At 41.8% G+C, this 16,708-nt stretch overlaps 1 protein-coding gene across 1 annotated transcript in view; it reads right to left on the reverse strand.

The window, feature by feature from the left end:
* The window catches only part of LOC138981777 (ferric-chelate reductase 1-like), a 37,414-nt gene extending 27,924 nt beyond the window's left edge, over positions 1 to 9,490 (reverse strand). The window contains exons 1-3 of the mRNA XM_070354853.1: positions 9,474 to 9,490; positions 8,934 to 8,983; positions 6,449 to 6,654 (exon numbers count right to left, since the gene is read on the reverse strand). The gene's annotated coding sequence lies outside the window, so the exon portion shown is untranslated. The remainder of the gene's footprint in view (positions 1 to 6,448; positions 6,655 to 8,933; positions 8,984 to 9,473) is intronic.
* Positions 9,491 to 16,708: the final 7,218 nt, after the last annotated feature.

The raw sequence follows: 16,708 nt of genomic DNA on the forward strand, positions 1-16,708 counted from the left end.
GGAGGTCTCAAGGCCTGAGTAAACGCTCACCTGTTTTCAACAAACCATAGACCATTTATCCTGGACCGCCAACTAGCTCTCACTCCGCTCTTTCTCTCTCCCGTTACGAGGTAGCGGCCTCTCGCATTTAGGAACCTACGCTTACAAGCCTTTCAGAAATCAGGGGGACGTGATATCCGGTGTCGATTGTAAACATGGACGAAGTTGCCGAGGTAAGTTCTGAAAATGCTAAAATAAACTCAGCAAAAGTGCATATGGAACATGTTTTTTCGATGAGTTTTGTTTAGTTTAGTTTGGGGTTTTGGAAAATCCAGTTCATTGTCACCTCCCATTGTCACAAATAACTGGAGCGTGCTTTCTTTTCACTGTCTTCGAATCGCTGGTCTTTCAAACCGGACGCGACGCGCCCCTGAAAGTTGAGAGTCGTAACCTCGAAGGGTCACGTGACGAGTTGGCGGTCCAGGCTATTTGGTCTATGAACAAACCTAGAATAGAGTTTTTTGTTGGCACGTGCTGAGAGGCTATATGATGTTGCCCTTTTCCGCGTTTGTGAACAGGCAACCCTGTTTTTGTTTGTCATAATGCGTGCAAGCCATGTTTTCAACAATCAGGCGTGTTTTGGGTGTACATATTTCGGTACATGTATTGCTATTTCATATGTTACGTGGATTTCCATTGGTCAATTGGGCAAAACTGAGCTCAGTGCAAAAGTGATATCGACGACATTTCCGTCGATATCAGTTTTGATATCGACGACCTCTTTATTGCTTCCCCACTTCAAAAACAAAAACACCTAAATTTAAAAACAAACAAATATATATGAAAATGTAATGATCCCAGAATTTAGTTGAGCAAGTGACTAAATACTTTTTGAAAGAAAAGACATTTGGAAATACTGAAAAGTACAAGAAAAGAGTGAACAAAAAGAAATAATAATCAGAGGGAGGGATATGGAACAGCCAAAACTGAGACAAATACTTTTGTAATTTCTTTACAGTAAATACAACATGTCCAGAGAATTAGCAATATATCTAACATTGACTGACTGTGTGATGATATCTTCTGCTATTGGTCTCGATTTTGATATCACTGTCTCAACAGACCATAGCAGAAGATATCATCACACAGTCCGTCAATATTGGGTAATGTTGCCGATATCTTTTTACCCTGATGTTTTCGAACCTGTGAAAGCAGCGTTGCTTGAGTGTGTCCAGGTATTAGTTTTGAAGGGTTTTCGGTTTTTAGCCTCATTTGCATATTAAGCCGATGAAGGGAAACGGCCTCTGTCACATCAGTACGTTTCTGGGTCTTGACAGAAGAATCACTGTTTTGTTAATTGTAAGAAGCCCATTGCCTAGATGTGTATTTTTCAAGTATTTTCAATTGTGTGCTACGTTTCGAGGAATAGTTCCCGCATGATGGCGCAAAGGTGAATATTGTTCTTGTTACACCCCCGGTATAGGGGTGTGTATAGGTTTCGCTCGATGTGTTTGTTTGTTTGTTTGTTTGTGTTCGCATATAGATCTCAAGAATGAACGGACCGATCGTCACCAAACTTGGTGAACAGGTTCTATACATTCCTGAGACGGTCCTTACAAACATTGGGACCAGTCAAACACACGGTTAGGGAGTTATTGGTGGATTAAGATTCTACAAGGACTTATAGAGGGACATATTAATGGTCAAAGGGAAATAACCACACTTGTTAGCAGTGCCTGCTCAGTTGGTGGCAGTGAGAATGCTAAGGACGGGGGTGTTTTTCCTACCTCGGAGGAATTTCTTGTTTTATAGTTAAGACTTGTTGTCTGCTAATGGTTTTTTTTCTTTCTTTGAATTGTTCGGTCAACAAGATTTCAGTGTGCGTAGTTGTTTGGCTGGTAGTATTGTAATTTTCTTCTTTGAAGGATAACAGTTTAGGAAGGTATCATTTATGTTTTTGTGGTAATTGTAGTCGTGTGCACGTGGATCAGATGGGATTGTTATTGTCGCGGTTGTATTTTTCTTTGCAGAACAAATTGGGAGATTATGGCGTTTTGGGAATTAAGGGTTGTTAGCCATTTGATTTTGTATATTATTAAGTATGCGCAGATTATTTGAGTGGTTTGAGGTGCATGTTAGCTGATTTTTGGGTCTAAATTGGGGTGGATGTATTTATGTCGCAGGTTTTGATTGATAATTTGTGTGTTTGTGTGTAAATTGATACTGTATGATTGTAAGTATTGATATTATAAACCATGTGATTCATGTATGTTACAACAATGTACCGAATACGAACACAAGTACAAGATTAATGGTGGCTGGATAGTTTAGTTAGAAATAAAATAACCAGTAAATTTCTTGTTTTTTCGAGTCATTTTCTTTGTCCTAATTGCAAGCGAGTGTGTCGTGGGTTCTTCTTTCCTTAAATTAAATATGCACTCACACACACACACACACACACACACACACACACACACACACAATCACGCAAGGTAGCAAAGCAGTAAGAACTAATTTAGTAGAGTGGCGGCGCACCTGTCAAGTAAAGCAGAATTCAGTCCTACTCGGCAACTAACTAATGGTGCCACAGCAGATGTTACGTCAATTATTCAAGACCTAGAGATGTATCGGTATACTGTACATAACATTGCCGGCTTCAAAAGTTGAAGTTGCATTCCTCATTACCTGAACCGTGTTGATGTAATGACTCAAGCGTTTTGTCATAATATCTCTTCAGATAATGTTCAAGTATAGTACGTCGCGTAAGGCTTGTTCTGTGGAGCACGCACGCTCGCTCAAGCAAACACACAGAACTTGAGGCACTTACACCATTCACACATTAAACATACCCGCTTGCACGCACTCACGCATGCACGCACGCACACACAAGCATGCACCCCCCCCCCCCCCCAACACACGTACACACACACAAGAACGCACTAACACACACACACACACACACACACTCTCTCACACTTACACACACGCCACGGCACACACGCCACGGCACACATAGTGGTACACTGACACACACACACTGTCACACACACACACACACACACACAGTGACACACACACACACACACACACACACAGTGACACACACACACACACACACACAGTCACATGGAATTCTCTCTACTGCTCTGGAGAAAACCGTGTTTTCTGTTAGGGTTCCTTATCAGCTTTGCTTCCTTCTCTCGCTCAGTGTCATTCTTTAACGATTTTTTTCATTTTTCTGTAGCAGAATCGTTTTCTGTGTTACAGCCTACAGACCCAGAACTGTTATCTTCACGCTAAGAAGTCTCTCAGCAAACACATTGCGGTTTCTGTAGAATTCCTTAGGATTTCTCCAAAGAGCAGTAGAAGATCTTTGGTTCTCTCTGAGAGACGTCTGAGCCTGGAGATAACAGAGGGCCCCAAAGGGGGGGTATCATCACGATCACGGGAAGGGAAATTTTAGCTTTCACGATCACAGTTACCTTGATTTTTGTTTTCACGATCACAAAAACCTTGACGAATAGAGGATCATAGAGTGATACAGCTGTGAAAAATGTACGTTGAAAATAAAATGCTTTGCAATAATGCCCATCACGATCACGAAAACAAATGACGATCACGATCACGAGACTTGATTTTTTTGTCATCACGGATCACGGGCAAAGTCCCATCACGATCACAGAAATGGAAATTTCGGCAATCACGGTCACAGAAAGGTCAAAAAACGCCAATCACGATCACGATTTTAAACCCTTTGGGGCCCTCATAACAGTTCAGGATTTATAGACCCTCCATTACCCGATTTGGCGCACACTCTCTTTGTGTTAAAGATGCTCACAGCTTGCTACATGTATGTTAAAAGAAACCGTGTAAACCATCTTGGTCGCCAGCATACATCTCGTCCATGCATTTGCTTGGTGTAAGAGCTGCCTGCGACTGGGACAGATACCAAAAATCTAGTCTGGCTTCTTTCTGAGCATAGTGGGACCCAGTATTGGCGTGAACCGGTAATAACCGGTATTTTACCGGTTGTTGAAACGAGAAAATACCGGAACAAAATTGGCTGCCGGTATGACCTACCGGTTGATTTTTAGAACTACCGGGTTTTTTTCGCTGGTAAAACAAACAAAAAACAGTACTCTGAGTTGGACTCTTACTGGTTCCAATGACCAGCCTACCGTTTTTTTCTGGACTGTTTGCATCATCCAAGTTTGCGTACCGGTTTGAACAAATACTAGCGCAATCACTGGGGACCATTAAGCCGAATTTATTTCATCAACGACATCTGCGTTAATCTGCGAAATTCATTCAGCAAACAATTCCCATTCTGCTCATACCCTATGTAGACGGGCGCAGTGGCTTCGTGACAAGACATCGGCCTCTTGATCGGAAGATCGTGACTTCAAATCCCGGCCGCTATCGCCTGGTGGGTTAAGGGTGGAGATTTTTCCGATCTCCCAGGTCAACACATGTGCAGACCTGCTAGTGGCTTATCCCCCTTCGTGTGTACACGCAAGCACAAGACTGACCAAGTGTGCACGGAAAAGATCCTGTAATCCATGTCAGAGTTCGGTGGGTTATAAATAAAAACACGAAAACACCAAGCATGCTTCCTCCGAAAGCGGCGTAAGGCTGGCTAAAATGGCGGGGTCAAAACGGCCATCCACGTAGGCTAAAACCCCACTCGTGCAAAAAACACGAGTGTACGTGGGAGTTTTGGCCCATGAACGCAGAAGAAGAAGAAGAATACCCTATTTACAATTTTGAGGAGATCTGTGGTGGTTAGTATGCTGGTACACGGGAAGGAACTGTTTTTACGATCAACATTCGGGGGGGAAAATCGGAACTTTTTCCACAATCTAGGATGAAAACTGACTCGGTCTTTGCGGATACAGCGGCAACTGAAATTTGTCACCAGATACAGTGACACCTGCACAGACATAGGCAGATTAAGTTGAGCACGTGCGCTATCAGTGTCACTGCCTCTATTTCGAGATCGGTTCACCGCACTATTGAGACATGGTTCAGAAACAGGAGCAGTTGACGTTCAGTAATTAACCAATGTAATGCTTCAGCGTAACCACTGTTGTCATGTGACACGTTACTGATATCAGTCTAGAGATATTCGAAACATGGAAGGGCCGGGTGAGGGTTCGCAGTGGTGGGGGTGAAGGGCTTGCTGAGTACCTGGTTTTTGCAGAGTGTGTTGTTCCCCTTTCTTTTTCTGCCTCGCGGTTCACGGCTGTATTTCTATTTGGTACTCAGCGACTCACACACACACTTAGCACTCATCTGTTTTCCGTAGTGCAAGCTTTGCCTAGCGCAATGCTTATATTGACGTGTTATTTCCCAATTTCCGTAAATGCCAGGTAGTTATGTGCGCTTGTGTGAGATTGGGTGTGTGTCAAAATGTGTTGTGCAATATGGCATGAAAATCTTTTAAAATTTGTTGTGAACAATATTACAGCTTTGTATTCCATGTTTATTATTTTTTATGAAGTAATTATAGTAAAATAGTCTTATGTTTCTTATTTGTTCGACCCTCTTAGGATTATGGAGTTTTATGCACTGCCTTTTATAGTTAACTAAACTTTTGTATTTGAAATAGCCCATTATTTAAATCGCTTGTCCAGTATTTAATTTAATTCTCTATTTTTGTAAGAACTCAAATGTTTAGTGTTCTTAGTATGTCTTGCTAAGCTAAGTTCTATTTAATCAGAGTATGTTTGCGAGTGCTTATACTTAGTGATATTGTAAAGCGCATAGTGCTTTTAGTTATGCGCTATAGAAATCTCCTTAATAAATAAATAAATAGTTACGTGACCACAGCACAACTGCAGTGTTCGTGTGTGCGTTGCCGGTGCGATAGTGTGTTCGTGCGACGGTGCGCTCGTGTCAGTGTTGGTGCGTTAGTCGTGCTCGGTGCGTTGACGGTGTGTTCGTGCGTTCGTGTGGTAGTGCATCGGCGCATGAATAGCCTTACACACTGTGTCATGTTGTACAAAAGTCAGTACAGAGTGCCAGACTCAAAGGCTAATAAAGACATTTCCACAGAGAACAGCCGGATTGTACTCAAGTAAGGAGACCAAAGCATCACGGGTAAAAGCAAGCTAAAACTGACACACGCCAATATAAACAGTGAGAGTTGTGCCGAACCAATTTCAGCAACTGAAACAGGTTAAGGCAATGCAGTAAGAAGTACCAGAGACTGTAGACTCTCAGGAAGCCCTACTTATTGGAACTACTTGTAACGACTTACCTTCTCAAGGCGGTTAAAAGTGCCATGGGGGATTAAACTTGAGAAAAATGGGTGCTCATTCTTTTAAAGCTCCAAATTAAATCCAAATCTCTAATGACACTGAATTGTGAGCTTTGAATTTTACAACGATGAAGTTCAAGCTTAACCGTAAAAGTGACCAAAAAAGTTGTTTCACAACACTAGCAGTAAAGCATGCAACACCGTACTAACCTTGTTCACAGGTGTTGGGTCTGTGGCATTCCAAACTGACCCGACTGAATGAGAATCCGCTATTTTTCCAGATACATCAAGCCGCACACGAGTTCTGCTCAGTGTAGCCAAATGGCAGCCGCCCAGCACTCAGTCTAGTCAGACACGTGCACTCGCCAACTTCAGTTCTCGCGGTACAATCACGTAAACATTCCACTGTGTGCTCTCTGCAACAGTCAAGTCAAAGAGAAAAGTGCTCGCACTCTGGCGTAGAATAGTTGCTACTGGTTGCAAATTACGAACAAAGCTGAAGACAGCAGTCGGGTTTACTCCTAAATTCGGCGCTCCCTGCAAAATAATTGTTGTTCAGGCTATTATTCGGGAAAGGTTTTCCTATGTTGTATGCGTGTCTTCTGGCTCACTTCCGCTTCTCGCGCTGTTTTTTTTTTTTCTTTTTCTTGAATACAACTGTGAAGATACAGTCAGTATTATTATATATTGTATATTGTATAGCGCATGGTAAATAACCACTGAGTGTAACTGACTAAGGAAGTTATGCAAGCCACGCACCTTACCTGTGTTTTCTTTTTTCAAATCTTTGGCCAGGAAGTGTAAGCTGTGTTTTCAGTTCTGTAATGCATGTCCAAAGGTTAGGTCAGACGTTGAAATTGGTTAAACAAGTTTGCGATGATTTCTCATGAAGTTTTTCCCAGACGGTGTTTCGCAAGAAATAAGACTACAGATGTCACTGTTTTATAACCGTAACCAGTGAACCTATAACATAACCGATTTTACTGTTTGATGGTACTCAGTATAGCCTACATGCTACGTTAAAAACTAACTTACGACATTATACTGGGATACAAAGAAAGCTCTGCATGTTGTCGTTTGTACTTTTTTGTAAATCTGTTTGTAGCAGGCTGTGCTCGGAAGGGGAGATTAAACTATGATGAGTTTGCAAGGCATCCTCGTTTTGTTTGTCGGTTTGCCAGGAAATTTAGATGTCGGTGCATGTTTTGTAACTTTCATAACGTACCAGAAATTATACTGACATGGAAGTACTGCGTGGTGCAACTCAATATCGAGAGATGTAGATATACACCACGTGAAATGACTTCAGACTGCAACAAAGACTTCTGCTGTTGTCGTTTAGTAGGTCAGTTTTGTAAACTGATATGTCCAAATCCTTGCAAACCACTTGTTTCTTCTAAGTTGTATGCCTTGTTTTCGCCGGGTTGCCAAGGAAATTCAGATGTCACCGTTTTGTAACCGCGATATACTGTACCGAATGCTTGTCTGTGTTTGACTGTGAATTAGTGCGAGCCTTTTTCATTTTGTTACCGCAACAATAGGGAAAACTGATTACTCGTTCCACTGGGCAATAACATATAATTATATAGTCAGTACTCTGTGCTGGATGTACTGTTTGACTATCGTTCACATGCCACATAAAATAACATCACACTGTCGCAGGATGCTACAAAGGTTCTGTTCCTGCTTCATCCGGTAAAAATGTCATAACGCCACACTAAAAATGTCATGAAGCTGCGTGTGTCTTCACACATCAAAACGCGGCTCTGTGTGTGTGTGTGTACTTGACTTGTTCTGAACTAAGAGAGCTCTCGAGTGTTTCACAATGTTTCCTCAGACCAGTGACAAACTGAATTTCACGGATGTATTTCGCGCACAATGCGGTTGTAAAACAGTGGCGTCTGAATTTCAAGCTATGGAAACCCGAAAACAACTTCCACTGAACGTCGGCAAATTTATATTCTGCTCCCCTATTGATTAAAGCTTCAAACAGAGTTGCAAACCATACACACGAACACATACAGTGTATTCACTAAGTCAGCTTGTAGCAAGCAATAGCTCTGGCAGTTTCAGGAAGACACACACACACACACACACACTCACGCTCACACACACACACACACACACACACACATACACACACACACACACACACACACACAAGCAAACAAACACACACACACACACACAAACACACACACACACACACACACACACACACACACACACACACATGGGGGGGGGGGCAAATGAAACAGCCGACTGACATGAAAAACGGCTTGTGAACAAGTGCATCAAAGAAAGGGGACCGTCTGGTTGAGGTGTAATAAATGTTCCACACTCTGGTTGTGACACTAATTGTCTGTTTGTCATGCAAGGTATGTCGTGTGTTATTGTGAATGATGGTGTGTCAGTGTGTGTGTGTGTATGTGTGTGTGCGTGTGTGTGTGTGTATGTGTGTGTCTGTGTGTGTGTCTGTGTGTCTGTGTGTGTGTGTCTGGGTGTATGTGTATGTGTGTGTCTGTGTGTGTGTCTGTGTGTATGTGTGTGTCTGTGTGTGTGTCTGTGTGTCTGTGTGTGTGTGTCTGTGTGTGTGTATCTGTGTGTGTGTGTGTGTCTATGTGTGTGTGTGTGTGTGTGTGTGTGAGTCGAAAGTGGAAGGATGCTCTTATCCCATGTAAACACGTAGGCCTACCTGCGCAGATCGGAGGTGGGGAACTTGGTTGTTAACGAGAAAGAATGCACCTTTAACACACACAAAACACTGACTGTAAAAGCTGTCAAGAGTCCAGTCACTGAGCCACTGATCGGTCAGGAGTCAAATATCATCCGGTTCAGTGGCACACGTAACCTTTCATTAGTCTACGCTACAAAGATGAAAGTGCACAATGTGTGAATTCATTCATCAATGAGCAGCACTGTGTACCGCCAAACTGAAACAGAACCGGAAGAACCATAGCGAAAATAATGAGAGACTGGTGTGGCCAGTATCATCTCAGTGGCTCGCCCTCGGAATCTATAAATAGTTAAAAAAAAATAAAAATAAAAAGATGGAAATACACACAATGTGTCAATGACAGAACAGCTGTATGTACTTTGAAGCTGAACAAAAGCCGGAAAAATAGCAAACATTCTACGAAAATAATGAGAGACTGGTTTGGTGTAGTTGTTACTGCACTGTGAAACACCACCGCACTGACGTGACGTGCACACTATAGTCTCTGCCACAACCCACCGAGCCACTGACAAACGAACGCTCTCAATTCTCCTTGCGGCTTGTGTTCGTTTTCTTAGGCCGCTTCGCACTGCTGATGGCAACGGCTGTTGGCAGTCGTGTTTATGTTAGTGGTGGGACACGGAAATGATGGAGGAGAGGATGAAAGGTTACAGGGGTAGAAAGGGAGGGAGGGGGGAGGGGGGAGGGGGATCAACATGGAGAGAAAATTAGAGGTTATAAAGGCTAAAGAAGTTGAAAGTTAACATTTTGCCGTACGCACATTTGATGACGCTCGAGAGGGAGTGAGGGGGGGGGGGGGTTTAACATGGAGAGAAAGTTGGAGGCTAAAGAAGTTGAAAGTTAACATTTTGCCGAATGCACAGTATCAGTTCATGGCGCTCAGAGGGACTTGAGAAATCTAAGAGGACAGTCATAATCAACATCAATAATGATATTACGTACAAGCACAAACAGATCACTGGCAGACAAAAGTGAATAAATAGAGACACTCAGACTGACGTTTAGACTGACACACACACCCTGCCTAGGGCAGCCGCCACAAGACCGGGACTGAACGACAGACAGAAATATAAGCAGATAGACTTACAAACGTATAGATTGACAGACATATTAAGACTCAGAATACGGATAGCCCACCAATACAAAATACACTAATTGCATGGCTGTTTGTCAAGGTATGTCGTGTGTGTGTGTGTGTGTGTGTGTGTGTGTGCGCGTGTGTGTGTGTGTGTGTGTATGTGTGTGTGTGTGTGCGCTTCTTTGTGTATGTCAATGTGTGTTTGTCAGTGTGTATCAGTGCTTTCCGACAGGGTCGGTTAGGCTGAAGTAGAGCGATCTCTGTTTATATCTTGCACTGATTAGTCTGCTTGGTTTACTGCTCTTGTGAAACAGCTGTTCTAGTGTTGAGCCAACTCACTCCATCTTACCCGGCGGGTGAAAGCCACAAACGGCACATCATTAAAACTAAATCTGTACATCAAAGCTCCAAGATATTATAACTTGAGTATGAAAGGTATACGACGCCTTTTCCGAAAGCGTGTGTTGGGTGAGATGAAAGGGAAATGTGCAGCCCTGTGACCGAGACACAGCTGCAATGATACTGAATTTTCACATCACAGCTCCAAGACATAATATGAAAGGGGAGCATCTCGTTACTCCCCTGTATCGTTACTCCCCCGGCTCGTTACTCCCCCGGCTTGTTACTCCCAAACCCTAACCCTAACCCTAACCCTAACATGAGGGGGAGTAACGAGCCGGGGGAATTGCGACTAGGGGGAGTAACGAGCTGATCCCTTATGAAAGATGTATCAAGACACACTTTCAAAAACTGACGGTTTTGGTGAGAATGATGTAAGGGGCGTTGATTTTTCCGCCCTGTTACCTAGACGCAACTGCAATGACGTATTCGAAAAGGCTCCGGTAACTAATGAGTAACGTGAATGCGTGTCAGTAGCGGAAGTCCACCTGATTCTTCGTCGTCAAAGTCACAATTCAGTTCATTTTGATATTTCAGGTATACCCAGGCTCTTATAGAGACGTAACCCGTTGCCGGGATTTAAGGAATCAGTTCCAAGTCGGGCAAATGCTCGCAAGTCAAGTTCCATTTGCGGCTGTCAGAGCGGCCGGCGAAAAAGTTGGACGAAGCAAAAGTAGAGTCTTCTATTTCACTTTTTGTTAAATGTTCATAATGACCTTGGTTTTGCGATTTACACTACACACTCAGAAACGGGGCTTCAGTCTGTGTTTCACAAATGTAAAATATTAGTACAGCAGAAGTGCGTGTTGAAAGGTATTTTAGTATCAGACGAGTTGCTAAGGCTACCTCTGGATGCATATGATCCCTAGCAGGCGTGAATTTGTAAACATGGAGCTCAGTTTGTACAAATAAACTTATCCGTTCTCTGCTAAACATTCCAAGACTAATGCACAACTTAGCTCACGAAATCTGGGATATATCCACTACCACACTACTAGACGGGAGTAGCATCCATTTATTCAGGGTCTGCAACCACAGAAGCCCCCAGAGCTCCTTCAATCTGTCGTTATCTCCCCCTTGTCAGAAGACATTTTACCTCTCACGGTTGTTTACCTCCCTTTATCCAACAAAACGTGCAGTACGAGTATCTGCGGTGTTCAGATGTTTGGAGTCTAGAATTCTCCAAACCAATAGTTTAGTAGATTCAGTAGGGGTGCCTTCAACCTCTTACATATTTTTTTTAATTGGCATTACTAGATCGGAAAATGTATTATGATAACGGTTTGCTATGTTCACAGCTCAGTTTTTGTGCTAAACGACCGAGAGGGGCCCCCGAGCCACCCCGGGTGGGGGTCCTTTGGCGTCAACAGAAAATAAATATCTAATCAGTAATATGGTTAAGTGACACATCTATTTAGGGGTTTTCGAGGGCGTTGATTCCAAAAATGATGCTTTTATCTCGATTAAATGTCATGATCAAAGCTAAGAGACGATATATTGCAAATAATAATATTTTTATCCATAAAAAGTGAAGAAAAATATTCAAAAACAAAAAACATTTTATTGAGAGCAATAGAGAGCAAAATTCAAACAATAATATTAATAAGGACAAATCAGCATAGCTGAAAGTGTTGTCAACAAAATATAGGACATAATAATTATTATGCAATAGGTTTATTAAAACATCAACTCTTTATTGAAACATATGATTATGTTATAAAATTTAGCTTATTACCTAGGTCATTACTGTAAAAGTATCAACACTATGCAATAGCATTGCATAGATGTACTTTGTGTCTAATTGAGAAAGATACAAGTAGTCATCTAGACAACTATATTAATCATATCAATTAATCAGAAAGTGTTAAACATTTAGTCAAAATTGATAATTCTGTCATGAAAGCTGTTGAACTTATCTTGACTGATTTGAACGGTTAAATCACGTGCTCATTTCTAAAAAAAACCGTTATCAAAAATAAACTATTATAATACACCCACAATTAATGTTTGGCGTAATCTCAAAATAAAAAAAATATACAAGAATAGTTGGCAGCATCTCAAATGAGACGTATACAAGGAATAGTTTAAGCATAATCTCATAATAACATGAATACAGGGAACTCATAACACATATACGGAGAATGTTTGGTGTCATCTCATAATAACAACTACTATGAATAGTTGGCATCATCTCATGCAAACACACTTACGAGTGTTTGGCATCATCTCATAATAACACACCTACACAAAAAGTTTGGCATAATTTCATATCAACAAAACCCTAAAGGAATGTTTAGCATAATCTCGGGTAAACCAAATCTTCATCATATCTGCGTCTGTCAACATATCTGGTAGTGAACCATTGTACAAAGGAGACAGTTACAACTCTTCATCACTTTCAAACATTGCGTCAAAGTCAACTTCATCCACTTCCATGTCTTCTTCATCTTCCGTTTCCTTGTCTTTAGGATCAATAGCAGCTAACAGATGACCATATCGGTTCCAGTAAGTCTTTTGCGTTTCTCATCCATCCCTGGCCTTCATCATAGGGTTTTGGTTTCTCTACAATGGCTATGTGCGCTCTTTTGTACAGAGCAACACGGTGGTTCACGTTTGTTGTGTGGCTGCAGAGCAGCACGACAAGGAGGCAGACGAGCGAGGTCGACTTTGGACTTCGCGGTGAGTTTTTCATCTTCACCCACCATTTTGCAGAGCATTTTCCCACGAACTGTATTCACTGACAGTTCCCGACTGTGTCCATACATGACGCAGGCAAACTGTTCCAATGATTCGTCCACTTCATGGTGGATGCTCCATTCGTCACCAAGCCGTGCGAACGCTTCCTGAAACTTTGGGTTTTTCTGCAGTTTCTTCAACGGTCCTACCTTTCCCTTCCCTTTGAAGGCACTGGTGCAGTCTTCTCCACTCCACACGTAGTACCCAAGAAGTGCGGCACAGTAGTTTTTCCAAGAGACTCAGCAAACTCAGTGACGTTGATCAGCCGCCTGTGTTTTCCAGACCCTGTGTCTAGATACACGTTCAATTTTATTTCATGAGCATGGTACAACAGGATGACAAATATGTCAGTGTCAGGCGTCCTGACGACAGCGTCCTTGTATCCAATTGCTGCGGCGTGGTGGAGATACAGCACAACCCTTGTGTCGGTCTCCTCTTGGTTGCTGTAGATCGTATGAATCTCATGTGCCTCGACCTTTCCGTTGGATGATGTCAATTTATGGGCCCTTCCTTCTACGATCAGAACTGCCATGTCTGTCTTTTCGAGTCTTGAAGCTGCACGTTGGTCACTCCATACTCGAAAAAAAAGCTGTCAAAACTGCTTTTTGTTGTCGTCATTCGCTAGGAACTGCTTGAAGTCGCCAGGCTTCCTGGTTGATGGTCCATCGACAATGATTTTTTCTGATTTCCCCCGCCTTTCTCTCTCCTGTGCTTTGATGGACTGCGGATGGTAGCTGTCTGTCGAGAACAAGAAGTGTTTCTTCGCCACCATCTGGTCAAGGATTTGCAAGCATATTTCACCAAAGGTCGGGGGCATGTTTGTGAGGATGTGAAGCAGAGCCATGCCATCCTGGATGAACAAGGCGTCTTTCACAGTAAGGATGACCCTTGATAATCATAGCATGAATCTATGACAACCCTGGTATATATTTTACTCACAGACTTTCACTGATTATTATTACTTTATATATAATAATTGATATGCAATACCTGAGGGGATAATGACAAGATTTTAAATGAAGAATATCATATGTTTACCAAGTATGTACTAACTATTTAACCAATTTGAACTGGATATATTGTTTATTTTAACCAAAAAATCGTAATTCATATGTGATCATGACATTTAATCGAGATAAAAACATCATTTTTGGAATCAGCACCCTCGAAAACCCCTAATTAGATGTGTCACTTAACTATATTACTGATTAGATAATTATTTTCTGTTGGCTCCAAAGGACCCACACCCGGGGTAGCTTGGGGGCCCCTCACGGTCGTTTAGCACAAAAACTGAGCTGTGAACATAGCAAACCGTTATCATAATACATTTTCCGATCTAGTAATGCCAATTAAAAAAATATTTAAGAGGTTGAAGGCACCCCTACTAAATCTACTGCACTACAAGAGCGAAGTAATCTTCATGGCTGCTTGAGATGAGATACAGTGCTGTGTAGTAGGGGGAAATTAATGCAATTCCAACTTGTGTTATGATATTTTGGCCAAGTTTCTTGCAATTTATCTCTGTTGTTGTTGTTGTTGTTGTTGTTGTTGTTGTTGTTGTTGTTGTTGTTCTTGTTGTTCTTGTTGTTCTTGTTGTTCTTGTTAATAACTTCGTAATAAACGAATGCATGTTGTTTGATGTGCTCACTTTGAAAAATGTTCCCATGTTTGTTGTTGTTGTTGTTGTTGTTGTTGTTGTTGTTGTTGTTGTTGTTGTTGTTGTTGTTGTTGTTGTTGTTGTTGTCGTTACATTTAGTCAAGTTTAGAGGGGGGAATCGAGACGAGGGTCGTCGGTGTATGTGTGTGTGTGTGTGTGTGTGTGTGTGTGTAGAGCGATTCAGAGTAAACCACTGGACCGATCTTTATGAAATTTCACATGAGAGTTCCTGGGAATGATATCCCGAGACGTTTTTTTCATTTTTTCAATAAATGTTTTTGATGACGTCATATCCGGCTTTTTTTTATAAGAGGCGGCACTGTCACATCCTCATTACATTTAGTCAAGTTTTGACTAAATGTTTTAACATAGAGGGGGAATCGAGACGAGGGTCGTGGTGTATGTGTGTGTGTGTGTGTGTGTGTGTGTGTGTGTGTGTGTGTCTGTGTCTGTGTGTGTGTGTGTCTGTGTCTGTGTGTCTGTGTGTCTGTGTCTGTGTGTGTGTGTGTCTGTGTCTGTGTGTCTGTGTGTCTGTGTGTGTGTAGAGCGATTCAGACAAAACTACTAGACCGATCTTTATGAAATTTTACATGAGAGTTCCTGGGAATGATATCCCCGGACGTTTTTTAATTTTTTGATAAATACCTTTGATGACGTCATATCCGGCTTTTTGTAAAAGTTGAGGCGGCACTGTCACACCCTCATTTTTCAATCAAATTGATTGAAATGTTGGCAAAGCAATCTTCGACGAAGGCCGGACTTTGGTGTTGCATTTCAGCTTGGTGGCTTACAAAATAATTAATGAGTTTGGTCATTAAAAATCTGAAAATTGTCATTAAAATATCATCTTATTTCTCATCATTTTCTGATTCCAAAAACATATAAGTATGTTATATTCGGATTTAAAAAAGTCTGTCGGTCTGTCTGTTTGTCTGCCTGTCTGTCTGTCTGTCTGTCTGTCTCTCTCGATCGGTTGTAAGATTAGGCTTTGCCTAAAACCTCCATCCTTTTGTAATAAAATTCAGTTTCAGTTTCAGTTTCTCTCCCTCTCTCTCTCTCTCTCCTTCCCTCTCTCTCACTCTCTTTCTCTCTGTCTCTCTCTCTCTCTCTCTCTCTCTCTCTCTCTCTCTCTCTCTCTCTTTCTCTCTCTCTCTCTCTCTCTCTCTCTCTCTCTCTCTCTCTCTCTCTCTCTCTCTCTCTCTCTCTCACGTTAACCCCCAACCCCCATCCCCCATCACCCACCCCGTGTCATCATCGTTTATTAGCCAGGGTGTCAATTCAAGTACATGCCGACAGCATTCAATTGTTTACGATCGAGTGATCAGTTGAGTAACTGATATATACGCGGACGATAATAGGCATGTATATACAATGCATGCATCCTAACCATATACCGACAGTCAGCTGATAACACGATTCATTGTATACCTCACCTGTTATCGAGACTGTCATTATACCCTCGCGAAGTGATATAGACTTGATTGCAGATCTATAGATGTTGGAGACTGCTGTCTATGTGTTTGTGTCACTGTAGCGATACCAACAATACCAACGAAGAAGGTGTCGGCCAAGCTTCATATGTGTGATTTGAATCGACTTGCAAACCGGCGACGAACGCAGTGGTTTTTCTTGACAATATTACATGAATATAAATGTATTCGTGCACTGAAGTGTTTCATATGAAATGTGATACGTCTTGTGAGCTTGCCTATTATTTTCTGGTGTTGATTAAAAAGAGAGAGAGAAAAATCTAATGCGTGTTTAACAGTATTGTCCATGAAAAGGATTAAATACATCCAATATCATGTTTCGACAAGTTAAACTAATAAATGTGCGATAGTAAAAAAAATAAAAAATAAAAAA

This window comes from Littorina saxatilis, linkage group LG12 (genome assembly GCF_037325665.1).
Source record: "Littorina saxatilis isolate snail1 linkage group LG12, US_GU_Lsax_2.0, whole genome shotgun sequence".
Classification (NCBI taxonomy): Eukaryota; Metazoa; Mollusca; class Gastropoda; order Littorinimorpha; family Littorinidae; genus Littorina; species Littorina saxatilis.